General features: G+C 45.7%; 1 protein-coding gene across 4 annotated transcripts in view; it reads left to right on the top strand.

Annotated features, from left to right (window-relative positions):
- The window catches only part of MOK (MOK protein kinase), a 69816-nt gene that overhangs the window by 7209 nt on the left and 47245 nt on the right, over positions 1-15362 (top strand). The window lies entirely within an intron of this gene.

Below are 15362 nucleotides of genomic sequence, written 5' to 3'. Positions count from 1 at the left end.
CGTCGTCTCTGGGCAAGGTAGCAGATGTTCTCGGTGGTCTTGCTGTTCGCATTCCCTTCCCCATTAGTTGTGCCGTCACATGGCCACTGCCCCACCACAGCCTTGTCCCCTGTGTGGAATACACATGTTGCGGACCTCTGCCAGTTTGACAGATGGAACGGTCTCTTATTTAAAAAGGGGGGGTGGGCTCCTGGGGAGTTCAGTTGGTTGGACGTCCGACTCTTGATTTCGGCTCGGGTCATGATCCCAGGGTGTGAGGTCGAGCCCTGCGTCGGGCTCTGCACTGCGCATGGAGCCTGCTTGAGATTCTCTTTCTCTCTCCCTCTGCCCCTCCCCTGCTCGCTCGCTCGCTGTCTCTGTCTCTCTTTCAAAAAAAAAAAAAAAGGCAGCTCTTTTTGTTTTCCTCTAAGTGTCAATAGTTTTCCCTACTGGCTACTTTTATCCTTTTTTTTTTTTTTAATTAAAAAAATGTTTAAATGTATGTTTATTTTTGAGAGAGAGAGAAGGGGAGGGGCAGAGAGAGAGAGAGAGGGAGACACAGAATCTGAAGCAGGCTCCAGTCTCTGAGCTGTCAGCACAGGGCCCGACTCTGGGCTCAAACTCAAGAACCGCGAGATCATGACCTGAGCCGAAGTTGGACTCTTAACCCACTGAGCCACCGAGGCACCCCGAGCCACTTTTATCTTTTAAGTGAATCATCTTATGCTCTTTTGCCCATTTTCTTTGAAAGATACTAGTATTTTTTTGTAACTTGTCTTTACAATTAAATATATTAGCTATTCTCATATTTGTTGCACGTATTTTCTCAGATCACGGTTTGCCTTTACATTTTGTTAAGTTTTTGACGTAAACGTGTTAAAACATGTGGCTAGGTTCACCTCTGTATCTTCCTTCTTTGTCAGTTCATTGAACTTCTGTGTGAAAGTCCCTCCCCTTCTGGAGGGCTGGTAAATACACAGATGCATTTTTTTTTAAGTTTATTTATTTTTGAGAGAGACAGAGCATGAGCGGACGAGGGGCAGAGAGGGGAAGAATCCTGAGCAGTCTCTGCGTGGTCGGTGCGCAGAGCCCAACGTGGGGCTAAACCCATGAGACCGCGATCTATGTATGACCTGAGCTGAAACCAAAAGTCCGACACTCAACCAACTGAGCCGCCCAGGTGCCCCACAAATGCTTGCTTGCTTGCTTGCTTTTTCTTTCTTTCTGAGAGAGAGCAAGCGAGCACGAGCGGGGAAGAGAGACAGAGGGAGAGAGATGGCCATACCATTTTTCATCCCCATTATCCGCATATGAGAGATCTGTTGAGTCCCCATCTTCATGTGGCACTTGGCACTTCCAGCCTTTTTGATTTTAGCCATTCTGGTGGATGTGCTTGAACAGGTTTTAAGAGCTAGTTGTTGGAGCACCTGGGTGGCTCAGTCGGTGGAGCGGCCAGCTCTTGATTTCAGCTCAGGTCATGAGCTTAAGCCCCCAGTTGGGCTCAGCGTGGAACACGCAGCCTGCCTGGGATTCCTTCTCTCTCTGCCCCTCCCCTGCTTGTGCACGCAACGCTTTCTCTCTCAAACTTAAAACAGAAAAAAAAAAAAAAAAAGGAAAAAAAACCCTAGTTATTCCCACTTTGTAAAACAAGCATCTAACGTTGTAAAAGGCACGAAGCTACCGCTCAGTGCAGGTGACACCAGGGAATACCGAGTGACCAGATTGCCTGATGGACTGACTGTATCGGAAATTTGAAAGTTACCAGACGGTACTCGGTGGTCGTGAGGGTTATGGCACTCACAGCTGGAGTTCGTGCTTTCGCTGCCCCTCACACCAAGATTGTGTCCCTATATCATTGGCACCGGGGCTCCCAGACTCTGCCTTTCTCATGGACCTTGTTAGCCAAGCCAGTTATTCTGAAAATGAGCTCTTGCCAAGGTCAGTCCTCTTATAAGTGCATCGGAGTGACTTCGTCGGCACCTTGTGATAGTGTTCTGCTCATGGGAGACAGCAGGGGCAGTGTGGTCAGGAAAGGGCTTCTGGAGTCAGACTCCCCGGGTTGAAAGCCCTGCCCTACCGCTTACTGATGTGACTTCGGGCAGGCTGCTTGACCTCATTTGTAAGATAGGGCTAATGGGGTGCCCTATTGCGTGGGATTGTTGAGATGATTTAGTGTAAAATGGTGTCTGGCACCTGGTGCTCAGATTTGGTGTTTAATAAACATGAATAAATACCATTCCGTAAAAGGCATCGAGGCTTCTTGGAGAAATGGCTAGTCCTAGGACTGAGACAGGGAGCACACAAGATTCCGTGGTACCAGAAAGTAAGAAAATACTCAAAAACAAACGGATCCTTTGTTGATGGGGGCGTGTCAAAGGGACCCAGGAACCAGCCGGATGGGCACCCGGTGGTCAAAGCTGGAGCATCTTGAGCAACACAATAAATAGTTTTGGATTCTCCCAAAGTATGAAATAAGTGTTTGTGGGTCCATACTGATATCAAGTATTACCTAAGTAAATGACAACAGACAAGCTCCCATGTGGAAGAATTCCAAATGACTTATGTGGGCGCTCCACCCTCAAGAAGGGAAGCATTATTTCTCACTCAAAGTGTAGGATCTCACGGTGACTTTTCCCAAAGAGTACAGTACAGAGGGGGTGGGGAGAAAGTCACTTTGCCGCGGAGTAACGGACAGACACTACCCCGGCCTGGTGATCCGGGTCAACATCACCGGTGACAAGCCGTGTTGCTAGCATGGGCCCTAGATTGATGTGCTCAAATGGACCACAGCACTTCGATCTTCTTCCCCAAACCCATAACCCAAGTCTAATCAGAAGAAAACAGCAAATTCCGGTAGAAGGTCATGTTACAAAATACCTGACCAGTACTCTTCAAAACTGTCGATGTCACAAGACAAGAAAAGCCTGAGGAACTGTCACAGCCACCAGGGGTCTAAGGAGATACAACTGATGTAAAGTGCTGTCCTAGATGGGATCCTGGACAGAAAGAGGATATGGGGTAAAAGCTAAGGAAATCTGAATAAAGCATGACCTTTAGTTAATCATAATGTATCAATACGGGTTTATTAATTGTGCCAAATGTAAGATGTTAATTATAGGGAAACCGGACATGAAGAATATGGGAATTCTCTTTATCATCTTTACAATTTTTCCATAAATCTAAAATTACTCTGAATTTAAAAGTTTATTTTTTAAAAGCGGTGCTTGCCATATGGTCAGCGCTATGACCAACGTTAGCTATGATCACCTAGCTTGGTTTTGTTTGTTTTTTACGTTTTCTGGGACCTGGTTGTGGGTAAGGCTGAATTTACCTTACGCATCATTCCTTGGCATGTAAGTGGGAGAAACATATTGTAAAAGACAGCTTATTTGAGGACTGTGAAACTTTTAGAAGGTAGTTGAAGGAGCCTTCCGGCCACCTTATCCTTATCTTTTTAATCTCACTGGTGCATGTATACGGATGGCCTGACTTGGGAAAGGAGGTAACCTAAGGGACATCGGGTCTCTCTCAGCGTGATTGCAGATACCTGGCATTTAAAGATGGAGGTGGATAGAAAAGGATTGGTTGCCAGTTAGCCAATAGTAGTAATTTTGTGATTCGCTGGTCAGTGAAGTTCCCCCTGCAGAGTGTGTCCAGGGGACTCTAGAAATAGTAGATTAAGAGGCATATGAACAGGCATTGTCTCTGTTCATTTGTTGAGTATGTGTAGGGCACAAAGAGAATAGATTGTGGACCTTGCCTTTAAGGAGTCCGTGGCTTTCCTGGGAGAAGGTGCAAAGTGGAACATGAGTTCTGGAAGAGAGGACAGGGTGCATACAGAAGGAGGGAAAGACATTTGCTTTGAGGCCCTCCAGGTGGGTCCTGGGAGATCAGAATCTAAAGTACTACGTACTCAATATTATGCACACGTACTTACTAATCTGACCTTTAATATTATCTAAATGTGGGGGTGGCTCTTCCTCTCTCCCTCTCTTTTATAAAAGAAAAGGCCTCAAAATTAGGGACATGGGGGCGTACTGTAAGTCCACAAGGTGAGGGATTGTGTCTTATCGATCTTTGTGTCTGCAGTGCATGGCTGGTGCTAATAAGTCTTGGTTGACATCCACAATGATTTAGTCATACTGCCAGGGATGTTTAACTCATTTAGGCCGAAGTGTGGCATACATGGCTTTGGGGCAGGGGGTTCCCAAACCACCCTTAGGTTCTGTGATTTGCTAGGAGGACTCACGGGACTCAGGATCTAGTTTTACTCATGGCTGTGATTTCCTGCAACGGGAGCCTATAGAACAAGATTGACAAAGGAAAGAGGGGCATGTGGCAAAGTCTAGAGGAAACAAGGCACAAGCTTCCAAGAGTCCTCTCCTGGTGGAGTCACACAGAACTCGCTTAATCCTCCAGCAGCACGCCGTGACAACAGATGTGAAACATTTTCTATCAAGGAAGCTCATTAGAGACCTAGGGTTTTTACTGGGAGCTGATAATGTAGGCATCCTCTTCCCAGCACATAACAAAATTCCAGACTCCCAGAAGGAAAGCAGATTCAGCATAAACCAAGTTCATGAACAGTTGAGGCACAGTGAGCCATCGTTTAGAGGCATATCGTTTAGAGAATGTGGGAACTCTCCCGAAATCCAGGTTCCCAGATGGCAGCCAAGGGCCAGCCTTACAAGCAGACCTTTTCTCTTTTTTTTTCTTTAAGTTTTTAAGTCCGGTTAGTTAAGTGTAATATTAGTTTCAGGTGTACAATATGGTGATTCAGCACTTTCATACATCACCTGTGCTCATCACAGGTGCACTCCTTAATCCCCATTCCGTTTTACCCATTCCCCGGCACCCACCTCCCCTCTGATAACCATCAATTTGTTCTCTATAGAGAAGGGTCTGTTTCTTGGTTTGTCTTTCTCTCTTTTCCTTTTGTTCATTTGTTTCTTAAATTCCACCTATGAGTGAAATCATGTGGTATTTATCTATCTCTGAGTGACTTCTTTCACTTAGCGTTATATTCTCTAGCTCCATCCACATTGTTGCAAATGACAACATTTCATTCTGTCTTATGGCTGAATAATATTCTGTTACATGTATATATCACCTCTTCTTTATCCTAAATTCATCAATCCGTGGACACTTGGGCCGCTTCCATATCTCGGCTATGGTAAATCATGCTGCTGTAAGCATAGGGGTGCATGTATCCTTTTATTTATTTATTTATTTATTTATTTATTTATTTATTTATTTAATTTATTTTAAATGTTTATTTTTGAGAGAGAGAGAGAGAGATCAGAAGAGAGGCAGAGAGGGAGACAGAGTATCCTAAGCAGGGTACACAGTGCAAAGCCATGAGATCATGACCTGAGCTGAAATCAAGACTCGGACGCTTAGCCATCTGAGCCACCCAGGCTCCCTTCCTTTTAAATTTGTGTTTTTGTATTCTTTGGGTGAACACTCAATAGTGTGATTGCTGGATCGTAGGGTAGCTCTATTTTTAACTTTTTGAGGAACCTGCACACTGTTTTCTAGAGTGGCTGTACCAGTTTGCCTTCCCACCAACAGTGCAGGAGGGTTCCTTTCTCTCCACATCTCCAACACCTGTTGTTTCTTGTGTTGTTGAGTTTAACCATTCTGCCAGGTGTAAAGTGATGTCTCATTGTGGCTTTGATTTGTATTTCCCTGGTGATGAATGATGATGAGCATCTTTTCATGTGTCTGTTGGCCATCTGTATGTCTTCTTTGGCAAAGTGTCTGTTCATGTCTTCTGCCCATTTTTGTTTTTACTTTTTAAAATATTTATTTATTTTTAAGAAAGAGAAAGGCAGGGAGGGGCAAAGAGAGGTAGACAGAGATTCCCAGGCAGGCCCCACACTGTCAGCACAGAGCTGGATGCGGGGCTCCAACTCACAAATGGTGAGATCATGACCTGAGCCGAAATCAAGAGTCAGATGCTTAGCCAACTGAGCCACCCAGGCACCCGTCTTCTGCCCATTTTTAAATTGAATTATTTGTGTTTTGGGTATTGAATTTTATAAGTCCTTTATATATTTTGGATGTTAACCCATTATTGGATATGCCATTTGCAAGTATCTTCAACCCGTTCTGTACATTGCCTTCTCGTTGTTGATTGTTTCCTTTGCTCTGCAGGGCAAGCAAACCTTTCCGAGGAGAGTAATTTTAGGCCTGCCATGTGAACTCTTTTCTGCCCAATAATAGACTGTGTTTCCTTTTAGGGAAATTTATGGGCGTTATGGCCTAGTCTGTCTAAGAGAAAGATTTGTGTTCTTAAGCAGCACCTGTTCCTTGACTGGTAAAAGTGGGGCTAGGTAGGTCAGAATGGGCTCTTCCTGCAGGCAGAAGGACGTATTACTCAATGAAAGGATCGAACTGGTTGAATTTTACCACAAAGTTTGGAGGCTCCTCAAGAGATTTGTCAAATTGTTCATATAAAGTTCCAAACTTGGACACAGTAGAGGTAAGCTTACAGGGTCTGTATTTGGGTCAGTTTGCTTTGAAGGAGCTTCTCAGGAGATACCTTTTTTGTCTGGTTCCAGGACTTCGTGGGCAGGTCCCTGTTTCAGAGGGGCCCTGGGGTTTAGTTAAGCTGTGGCTGTCCAGCAAGTTACAGCTTCTGTTTTTTGTTGGGAGGAATCTGACACCTCTGTCCTGAAGACTCCACTGGGGACAGTCCCCTGTCTTTTTTTTTTTTTTTTAAAGTAGTCTCCACACCCAATGTGGGGCTCGAACTCACAACCCTAAGGTCAAGAGTCACATGCTCTACTGACTGAGCCAGCCAGGTGCCCCTGTCCTCTTTCTTTAGCCAACTTCTCTTAGAAGGGCGGTGGGAAGAACTGTAAAAACTGGCAGAATGGTTTTGAAATCCTGCCTTGCTGGGAGCTAGATCAGTTAGTGTTTTTTGTTCAAGGAAGACTTGGACAAAAGGAATTCTAATAACTTAGTTTACAGATCTTCAGTTTGGGGATCTTGAGCAGCCTTGGGGCTGTTAACTGCCATGTTTTGGACATAAACCTGGTTATGTACCCCACCTCCCCTCCCCACTGCCCTTCCTTACCCTGGAGACTCCCCACGTATTCAAGGAATCCTGCAGTCAAACATGGTTCTCCTTATTTAACCCCGCATTTCCTAACTTTCATTGCTCATGAAACCTTCTTTTGTGGAATACCCATTAGGATTTGAGAGGTACTAGTGTTTTGTGGAACTCCATTTGGAAAATGCTAGTCTAACGACAATATCCTCAGGTATTTCTCCCTGCTGTTATGCAGGGAGGCTCTTTGTGGTCTGGTGGCCCACCCTTTTCTTTCTTGTAACGCAGGCCAGTTGTGAGACTTGGCTTCTGTCATGGTCTTTTGCTGCACATTGGCTTTTCGTGTGCAGATTTCCTTATCTACTAATGGAATAGTCTTAATACTAAAATAATAATAGTCCATTGCCCGAAGCTTGCTTTATTTTTGCTGTTGTTTGTTTGTTTCTGCCTTGGTGTAATATAATGCCAGGACCAAGTTGACCCTTGAACTACACAGGTTTGAACTGTGTGGATCCACTTACATATATGAAGTGAACATGCCCATGTAACCTGTGCCAAGATCAGAAACAGCATTACCAGGATCCTGAGAGCTCCCTTGGGTCCATTCCAATCACACCGCCTCCCAAGGGTAACCGCTGTTCTGACTTCTAATGCCACGGATTTGTTTTAACATTTTTATTGAGATATAAAATACATACTATAAAGTTCACACATTTAAAGTGTACAATTCAGGGATGCCTAGGTGGCGCAGTTGGTTAAGTGTCCAACTCTAACTCAAGTCACGATTTCACAGATCACGAGTTCAAGCCCTGCATCGGGCTCTCTGCTGTCAGCACAGAGCCTGCTTCGGATCTTCTGTCCCTCCTGTGTGCACGCATGTGCTTATGTGCTCTCACTCTCTCGAAAATAAATAAATGTTAAAAAAAATAATAAAGGGGCGCCTGGGTAGCGCAGTCGGTTAAGCGTCCGACTTCAGCCAGGTCACGATCTCGCGGTCCGTGAGTTCGAGCCCCGCGTCAGGCTCTGGGCTGATGGGTCAGAGCCCGGAGCCTGTTTCCGATTCTGTGTCTCCCTCTCTCTCTGCCCCTCCCCCATTCATGCTCTGTCTCTCTCTGTCCCAAAAATAAATAAACGTTGAAAAAAAAATAAAAAAAATAATAAAGCGTACAGTTCGGTGATTTTAGGTTTTTTGTTTTTTACTGAGTTGTGCAACACCCAACATAATAATCTGTTAAAACGTTTTCATCCCCCACCCAAATCTGTACCCTGTGTCTGTGGATTTGTGTATTCTGGCCATTTCATGTAAACGGCCTTTTGTGTCTGGCTTCTCTTATCATATCGTTTTCTAGGTTCGTCCATGATGTAGCTTGTGGCAGGATGTCGTGCCTTTCTGTGGCTGGATCATATTCCGCTGTGTGCGTAGACCATATTTTGTGTATCCGTTCTTTAGCCGACGGACATACGAGTCGCTTGCATCTTTGGCTATCACGAACAAGGCTTCCGTGGACATTTGCGTACAGGTTATTATTTGGACCGAATTGTCCATTTCTCTTGAGTGTGAGAATTGCTGGGTCGTGGGGTAACTGTGTAACACCTTGAAGAATTGCCAGCCTGTTTTCCACAGTGCTGAACTGTCCTCCACGGCGGCCGCACCCTTTGACGTTTCCACCAGCAGCGTACCAGAGCTCTGCCTTCTCCACATCCTGACCAACGCTCGTCATTTTCTTACTTTTTGATTCTAGCCATTCTGATGGGTGTGGAATGGCATCTTATGTTCTGTTATTTTGAATTTCCTTGTAAATTTTATTTCATAGATTGCCATTTGCTTTAAGACTGTATTAAATAAATGCTTGGTTTTTAATTTATCTATTTATCTATCTATCTATCTATCTATCTATCTATCTATTTATTTTTAATCTATCGTCCTTAAAGGAACCATGAGGAAAATACAGCATTATCCCTTGAATTATTTTTACAAGCAGAATACAAATAAAGTATAATGTAAAAAGCGTAGGTGGTTCTACGGTGAAAGGTGAGTCTCCTTTCTCCTCCTATCCTCCAGCCTTCTAGACTTCCTCCCCTGTGAGGTCACCACTTGGCACTTTCTTATGTTCCTTCTAGTTCCTTCTATGTATAGATGAGCATCAATATGTCTGCGTGTTTTAGTTTTTCATTGCTGCTGTAACAAACTATCACAAACTCAGTGGCTTAAAACAACACAAATTTATGAGGGTCTGGAGGCCGGAAGTCTGAAGTGAGTCTCACTGAACTAAAATCAAGCTTCTGGAGGCTCTGAAGGAGCACCCGTTTCCTGGCCTTTTCTGGCTTCTAGAGACCACCTGTGTTCCTCAACTCGTCGCCTCTTCCACTTCTTCAAAGTCAGCACTGTCACACCTTCTAGTCTCTGACTCTGTCCCTGTGCCTCCTTCAGCTCACCGCGCTTGTGACTACATTGGGCCCACCTGAGAAGTTTAGGAACCTTTCCTTAAGGTCGGCTCACTGGCAACCTTAACAGTTCCTTCTGCAATCTTTAAAATTTTTGTTAAAGTTTATTTATTTTGAGAGAGAGAGCGTGCACACACAGGTGAGAGAGGGGCAGAGAGAGGGAGAGAGGGGCTCTGTCAGCACAGAGCCCAATGTGGGATCGATCCCGAGAACCGTGAGATCGTGACCTGGGCCGAAACCGAGAGCCAGACGCTCAGCGGATGAGCCCCCTCCCCCGCCCGGCGCCCCTCCTCCCGCAACCTGAGCTCCCTCCTGCCACGCAGACTGACGTTCACAGGTCCCAGGGCCACGGACACTGTTGGGGAGCCATTCTGCTGGCACCGTGCGAATACTTCCCTTTCTTTCATTTTGGTTTTTTTGCAAACGTTAACACAGTTGACGTGTTGTTCCATAATCTGTCTTTTCGTTGACACTCCATCTCCAAAGGTTCTTCCCCGTCACAAGCTACAGAGCTACCTCACTCCTGTTGTCTGCTGTATAACATTCCTGCATGTGGCTTTTTCGTAATTCATTTAACCATTAAAAAGAGCATTTCCTCAGGTTTTACGTTTTTATGTAGTCAAACATATGCGTCTCTTCAGAGTGACCGCTTACATTATTATGCTTAGAAAACGTCTTTCCTTTAATGGAAAAAAAACGTTTTCCTTAGATTGAAAAAATATCAGTGTCACCTCACCTGTGTACTCTGGGGCTGCCGCAACAAATTACTGCCAGTTGGGTGGCGTCAATCCAGCAGGAATGTCTTCTCTCCCAGTTCTGGAGCCGGAAGTCTGAAATCAAGGTGTCGGCAGGACCGTGCTTCCTCGGGAGGCTGCAGGGGCGGGTCCTCCCTGGCCCCTTCTGGCAGCTTCCAGCAGCTTCCAGAGCTCTGGCTCCGTCTTCACATGGCCTCCCCTTTTGTGTCTATGTGTGTGTGTCTCTCTCTCTCTCTCTTTTTTTTTATTGTGGTGAAAACAATGACATGAGCTCTACTTTCTTAACACGCTTTTATGTTTATGGTGCTGCAAACTGTGCACCCATTGTTACACAACAATCTCCAGAACCTTTTTATCTTGCATGACTCTGACTCTGTACCCATTGAGTCACAATTCCCCGTTTCTGCCTCCCTCCCGCGCCTGGCCACCACCATTCCGCTCTCTCTGTGTGTCTCTTACAAGTACACTTGCCATTGGATTCAGGGTCCATGTGGATATCCAGGATGTTCCCACGTCAAGACCCTTAACTTAATTACACCTGCAGAGACTTTCCTGTTACTGAGCTAACAGTCGGGGATGGCAGGGGTTGGGATGAGGGCGTGTCTTTCGGGGTCCACCATTCAACTCTGTACTCTTCGTGCTTTGTATCTCCTTCCCTAGAAATCATCTTTGGAAAAGAAATCTTTGTGAGAAGCTTTCGCAGCTGTCTCTTCGGTCATTCCCTTCAGGAGTTGTTGACTGTCTAACATGCGCACAGGAGTTCTAGGTTCTTATTTCTTCCCGTGGCTGTCAACTACCGTGCAGTATGTGGTAGTTTGAATGGGAATAACATGGTTAGGTGCTGTTCTTGGGGAAAGGCATTTTTTTCCAATTTCTGCAACTATGTAATTACAAATAGGATTTTCTCATTTTGCATGACCTGAAGCTAAGATACTTGAAAACGTACACTGAAATTAATATTTGGAGTAAGATTGAAAAGTAGCATTAAAATCAATATTGCATATATATGAATAATTATACGTAGGAATAATACCACACCAGATACTGCGTATCAGTAAAACCAGTTGTTTGTAACAACACTCTAATGAACTGTGAGGCAAAACAGTTTGCCAGCTCCCTGAGCTTCCCAAAAGTTCTTGCAAGACTTATCCATCCTGTGTCTGCTTGTTCAAAAAGTGCTGGGCCAGGGGCGCCTGGGGGGCTCAGTCGGTTGAGTGTCCGACTCTTGATTTCACTCAGGTCATGGTCTCACAGTTTGTGAGTTCGAGCCCTGCATCGGGCTCTGTGCTGCCAGCATGGGGGCTGCTTGGGATTCTCTCCCTCCCTCTTTCTCTCCTTCTCTCTGTCCCTTCCCTGCTTGTTCTCTCTCTCTCTCTTTCTCTCTCTCCCTCCCTCCCTCTCTCAAAATAAATAAATTAAAAAAGAAAAAAGTGCTTGGCCATTGGCCTGGTTCCTCTCCTGTAAAGCAGCCCATTGCTGTGCAGGTGTCCTCTGGGCCCATCAGGTCACCGCCATGAGACTTCGGGGCAGGGAAACCAACGTAAATATGCTGATGCTCCCCCGCCTCGTTGCACCATGAGTCATAAGGTCCTTTGTCTCTGATCCCAAAAGCTGTGTCTTTTGCCAGCACTCGTGACAGTCACAGGCTAACTTTGTAACTTGTGAGTAGGTAAAATCTCAGACAGATACGAACTTGTTCTGAAAATTTGGTGTAGGTTGAATTTTTGTAACTAAAGTCATTGAATATTTATTTAAAAGGTGATTTTTTAAACAAGTAGTCTCTACACCCAACGTGGGGCTTGAACTCACTACCCCGAGATCAGGAGTTGCAGGCTCTACTGACTAGGCCGGCCAGATGCTCCAAAGAGATGATTTTTTAAGGTGAAATTTCACAAATACAAACTCTCAAGAGTCTATTGTTCTGTTTGTTTTATAAATTGTGATATTTATATATCAAGTATGTTAGGGCAATACTAGGTGCTGTCATGGATAAATAAAAACCCCCAGATCTCAGGGGCTTTACATAAGAAAGTTGTGTTTCCTGTTCATGCGAAGTCCTGTGTGGGTGTTCCCCGTTGGGAGTCTTTCCTGGGGGCTTTTCCATCATCTTTATCTGCTGAGGTTTCCGGGGATCATTTCTGTCCTGGCTAGTCAGGGGCATGAACCTGCCAGGTCACATGGGGGAGGTCTTCTTTTTCCTTTCTTCCCCCTCCTGACTCTCTTTGTGGCATCCCTGCAGCGACCACCACTGCCTCTTTCATACTTTTTTTTTTTTTTTAGATTTTATTTTTTTTTAAATAATCTCTACATTCAATGCGGTGCTCGAACCCACAGCCCAGAGATCAAGAGTCGCTTGCTCCACTGACTGAGCCAGCCAGGCACTCCTGTTTTCACTTTTTTATTTTTTAATTTTATCTCACTTGTTTATTTCGAGAGAGCCCATGAGCGGGGCAGAGGGGCACAGGGGAGAAAGAGAGAATCTCAAGCAGGCTTCACGCTCGGTGCAGAGCCCCACTTGGGGCTCGATCTCACGACCCTGGGATCATGACCTGAGCCGAAATCAGGAGTCGGACACTCAACCACCTGGGCGCCCCTTTGTTTTTTTATTCTCACTTTTTATTATGGAAAATTTCAAGCATGCCAGGAGTAGAGGAAATAATATAGTGAACCCTCATGTGTATCTGTCACCTAGTTTCAACAGTGGTAACATTTTGCTGTTGTTACCCCCACCACTTTTTTTTTTTTTTCTGGAGCTTTTAGTTTTTATTATTGCTTTTTAATAAAATGGTGCTCTCATTATGGAAAATATCTAACTTAGTGGGACACTTGTAACCTTTCCCCTGAGAGAGAGAGAGCCATTAAGTGTATTGTCTTTAAGGAAATCATCTGTGTCATTCTTTTAAATATATTCCGTTGTATGGATAAACTACACGTAAGTTATCTAGTTCTATATTGGGGGGCATCAGTTTTTCCCTGTGAAATAATGTTGAACTAACATCCTCGGATACATACATACTTGAACAAGTATTTCTTCCAGGGTAGGTTCTACAGTAGCAGTTGCTGTGTCAAAGGGTATGAATGTCATATGGATTTAATACATGTTGTCAAATTGCACTCTGAATGACCGTCCCAGTGTACATTTGCAGCAGTGGCAAATGGGAATGTGTAGGAGCATTTTCCTTTTAAAAAATTTTTTAACGTTTATTTTTCAGAGGGGAGAGAGTGCGCGCATGAGCCGGGGAAGGGCAGAGAGAGGGAGACAGAGGATCCGAAGCCAACAGCACAGAGCCCAATGGGGGGCTCAAACGCGTGAACCGTGAGATCATGACCTGAGCCAAAGTTGAATGCTTAACTGGCTGAGCCACCCAGGCGCCCCCCATGTTTCTTTTTTTTTTTTTAAAGTAGATTCCGTGCCCATCGTGAGCCCAATGTGGGGCTTGAACTCATGACCCCGAGATCACAAGTGGGACGCTTAACCGACTGAACCCTGAGCCACCCCAGCACCCCCCACTTTTTTTTCCAGGAGCATTTTTTGTTTTTAATTTTTTTTTCAACGTTTATTTATTTTTGGGACAGAGAGACACAGAGCATGAACAGGGGAGGGGCAGAGAGAGGGGGAGACACAGAATCGGAAACAGGCTCCAGGCTCTGAGCCATCAGCCCAGAGCCCGACGCGGGGCTCGAACTCCCGGACCGCGAGATCGTGACCTGGCTGAAGTCGGACGCTTAACCGACTGCGCCACCCAGGCGCCCCGTCCAGGAGCATTTTAAAGTAATCCCAGGCCTCTTACCATTTCACCTGGCAACACTACAGTATTTCTTGTTAACAAGTAAGGACTTTTTTCCTTTGTAAACGCATAATTTCTGAAAAACACCACTTCTAAAAAAAAGAGTGTCTTTTGTTGTTGCTTTTGAACAAACCAGAATTCACACAGGCATTACGAAGAGAGGCATTGAGGATGGCCTTCTTTGGAGTTGTGCTGTTTTAAAAGCCTGCTCTGTGCTTAGGTAGGTTTGGGACCCAGAGGGGACAGACAGGCTTCTTTTGGCCCAGGTCTGTTGAATAGGTTTCTGATCTGTTTGCTTCCGGGCAGCTCCACACTGAAGGTTGTTTTCGAGACGTAGTTCCAAAGCTTGCCCTATTTCTTCTTGGCCCCACTTTCTGCATCTCTGCCTCCGTCTCCGGGACCTCCCTCGAGGCTGTCTGCAACCAGGGCCCGGCTGAGATGTCAGCGCAAGGAAGAACCATTTGTGTGACCGGGCAGTCTCAACATGACTGTACGACGTTATTCTCCTATTATTTGGGCTGCAGAAGCTTTTCATCGCAGTTAGACTTTGCCTTTCTGGGTTTTTCTCATTCCTTCCGTTGCTTCTTGAAAAGGAGCGTTTCTCTCCTGAGCTCATTGTCGTCTGGAAGGAATGTGCTCAGGCAGTCAGTGGTATCCAACACAGCCCACAGCCCTGCCCCTTCCACCTTCCAGAGGCCTGCGGGCCCGGGGGACCCTGCTCTGGCGCCAGGCTTTCCAGCGCCCCAGCCTGCTGCCTGCCGCCGGACTGCATTTCGGTTTTAGATTTTTGTTCCCAGCAGCACCTCATCTCAAGATCCCCATTTCTGCGTCTGTCAGAGTTCAGCCAGGAAAACAGAAACTGTTCTGGGTCTTTCAGATACTGTGGGATTTTACATAGTGAATCAGAGGCTGTGCCGAGGTGATGGTGGGTGGCAGGGGGCAGCCGGGCCGGGAAGCTGCTGTCAGATTTCAGGAAATCGGGCCGTGCCGCAGATCAGCTGGGCCTCCTGTGGGCTGGGAGGCTGATTTTCAGGAGGATGCTCGGAGGCTGCCCAGGTGCACCTGCTAGAGAGCCCGCCTCCGCTGCTCCGGCTGTCTGTCTGTCCAGTTCTTGCAGGGTGGCCCGGCGTCTCGCCACGGGCTCCAGAGTACAGGGGCAGCGGTACTCAGGGCCCACACGTAGCCTAGCTTCTTTTTTGTTTCTCAGCATGAGAAAATCCTGTTTATTCTTGTCCCCCGTTTTATTGAGAAAGAATTGGCACACAGCTTAAGGCGCACAGCACAGTGGTTTGATTTACGGATGTTGTGAAATGATTACCGTGATGAGTTCAGCTAACATCC

This window comes from Prionailurus bengalensis, chromosome B3 (assembly GCF_016509475.1).
Source record: "Prionailurus bengalensis isolate Pbe53 chromosome B3, Fcat_Pben_1.1_paternal_pri, whole genome shotgun sequence".
Taxonomy (NCBI): Eukaryota; Metazoa; Chordata; class Mammalia; order Carnivora; family Felidae; genus Prionailurus; species Prionailurus bengalensis.
The sequence above is the reverse complement of the archived record's forward strand: the minus strand, read 5'-3'. Positions and strand labels throughout refer to the sequence as shown.